Raw genomic sequence first — 3,028 nt, 5'->3', positions numbered from 1 at the left:
GTTATAAGAGTCGAGGGACATGAAAGGGAAGCAGTGGTTGGGAAGGGAGTGAGACAGGGTTGTAGCCTTTACCCGCTGTTATTCAATCTGTATATTGAGCAAGCAATAAAGGAAACAACAGAAAAGTTCGGAGTAGGTATTAAAATCCATAGAGAAGAAATAAAAACTTTGAGGTTCGCCGATGACATTGTAATTCTGTCAGAGACAGCAAAGGACTTGGAAGAGCAGTTGAACGGAATGGACAGCGCCTTGAAAGGAGGGTATAAGATGAACATCAACAAAAGCAAAACGAGGATAATGGAATGTAGTCGAATTAAGTCGGATGATGCTGAGGAAATTAGATTAGGAAATGATACACTTAAAGTAGTAAAGGAGTTTTGCTATTTGGGCAGCAAAATAACTGATGAGGGTCGAAGTAGAGAGGATATAAAATGTAGATTGTCAATGGCAAGGAAAGCGTTTCTTAAGAAGAGAAATTTGTTAACATCGAGTATTGATTTAAGTGTCAGGAAGTCGTTTCTCAAAGTATTTGTATGGAGTGTAGTCATGTATGGAAGTGAAATTGCTGAAGATTAGATGGGTTGATCACATAACTAATGAGGAGGTATTGAATAGAATTGGGGAGAAGAGGAGCTTGTGGCACAACTTGATTAGAAGAAGGAATCGGTTGATGGGACACGTTTTAAGGCATCAAGGGATCACAAATTTAGCATTGGAGGGCAGCGTGGAGGGTAAAAATCGTAGAGGGAGACCAAGAGATGAATACACTAAGCAGATTCAGAAGGATGTAGGCTGCAGTAGGTACTGGGAGATGAAGAAGCTTGCATAGGATAGAGTAACATGGAGAGCTGCATCAAACCAGTCTCTGGACTGAAGACCACAACAACAACAACAACAACAACAACATTTAGCTCGGCGCTAAAACATCGTATCTTGACAACAGATGTAGATTATTATATAAAAAGTTTTATTTTCATCCGTTTATCTGTATTCCTGCGAAGTTTTAACCTATTGACACTAATTTAAAGTAGAAAGATGGAGCGCTTCAAACACCTCCCAGAAAAACGCAATTTTTTTTTGTGCATGTTTTACACGTAAAATTCGAAAGGGGCACATACAAAGGGTGCCATTCGCTGAGCATTAATTTCCGCCCCCAATTCAAATTTTTTGCAAAATATATTAATTTATTAGCACAACTTACCTTCTCGCCAGCTCTAATCTGTCGTTCAAACCTTGCGTAATATACTACAACATACCTACTGTAAGACAGATGTTTGAATGGCTATACAAACGGCCACTGGTCCGGGCTGAACCAAAAACTTTCTACCACATGTTCCTCGCTCAACTAAGAACCGAGTACCAAGTCACTGATGTCCCCCTCCCCCCCCCCCCCCCCAGACAGCTACCCTGCGCGAGACATTTCAAGACGTAGTTGTTCACAACGCGTCCGCAGTGTTACGACTCTGGGGAAGTGCTACGAGGATAACAGAGGGAATTTCTTCAGCTTCTGCTTAAAAGTAGCAGAACTTTTCATTGTGCGAATAGCGTACGGTAGCTTGTTGCAGAGTCAGATAGCAGCAACATGCAACCGTTTTTGTTTTAAGAATGAGCTCAGCTAGTGTTCTAGATAAGTGAGACCTAGTGTTTGCGAGGGGGTGACAAAAAAAAAAAAAAATGCCGGAATAAGATTGTCGTGGGCGGAGCTTAAGTAGTACGCATTTCTGCCGCTAGGCGTGTGTAGCGCAATTCGTTGCCACATCATTGCCGCCTGCGTTGTCAACCTGGCTTGTTCTGTTCATCTGCAGTGACTGTTTTTTTTTAGCGCTGTTTTGTAATTGTTTCGTTTTTATTGCTGGCGAATTTAAGTGAACAACGGGTAGGTGTAAAATTTAGTTTTCTGCTCTGTAAAAATGCTGCTGAAACTGAACATGTAACACATCAGCCTCAGTTGCAATTAGAAACCAAACTTTTGACTGAAACCTGGGTAAAGTTTGGCCTCCTTCAGGAGCGAGTGACACTAAACTACTGCATGCCAAAGTTTGGCCATGTCAAGTATAAAACTTTAGCACCGCAATAATTTGCGATAATCTACATAACTTGGCAAAGTAATGTAGATTGTGACTAGTAACTACTGTGCTACAGTTTTATAGTTGACATGGCCAAACTTTGGCATGCAGTAGTTTAGTGTCACTCGCTCCTGAAGAAGGCCAAATTATTTTGGCTGAAACCTGGCTAAAGTTTGGTTTCTAATTGCAACTGAGGCTGACGTGTTACATGTTCAGTTATCACAGTTGCTGACAGGGCTGCGCAATGTTAAAAATGCTTAAGCTGCTGAAACTGTTTTAATGTTGAAAACAGCGTACCAAAATGACGCTATGGGAAAAAGTGAAGTGGTTTGCTCGATTTAAGAACGGTGAAATGTCGACTGATGACAAACCTCGTTCTCAACGTCCACCAACTGCATAAAATCACCAAAAATATTGTCCGCCCCCGGTAGCTGAGTGGTCAGCGCGGCAGAATAAGGGCCCGGGTTCTATTCCCGGCTGGGTTGGAGATTTTCCCCGCTCAGGGACTGGGTGTTGTGTTGTGCTAAGCATCCTAATTTCATCCCCATCGACGCGCAAGTCGCCCAAGTGGCGTCAAATCGAAAGACTTGCACCCGGCGAACGGTCTACCCGGCGGGAGGCCCTAGTCACGCGACATTTTTTTTTTTTACCAAAAATATTGAAAAAAATTTGAGAGCCTGTGCTCACAGACCATAGAAAGGCAGTGGAAAAACTGTCAGAAATTACTGTGTTATCTTGGAGGTCGGTTCACCGAATTTTAACAGTAGATTAGGGAATGAAAAGGATTACTGCCAAGTTCGTTGCTCAGGTTCTGACTGACAACCAAAAGGCAAGTCGAGTTGAAACATGTGTTTTGAAACAACAGACTGAAACTGTTCCAGAGTTTCTATCCAAGATCTTTACTGGTGAGGATCCATGGTGCTATGGTTGCGACTCAGATACAAAGCAGCAGTCAAGTCAAT

This window comes from Schistocerca serialis, chromosome 12 (assembly GCF_023864345.2).
Source record: "Schistocerca serialis cubense isolate TAMUIC-IGC-003099 chromosome 12, iqSchSeri2.2, whole genome shotgun sequence".
NCBI lineage: Eukaryota > Metazoa > Arthropoda > Insecta > Orthoptera > Acrididae > Schistocerca > Schistocerca serialis.
This window is presented reverse-complemented; position numbering follows the sequence as displayed.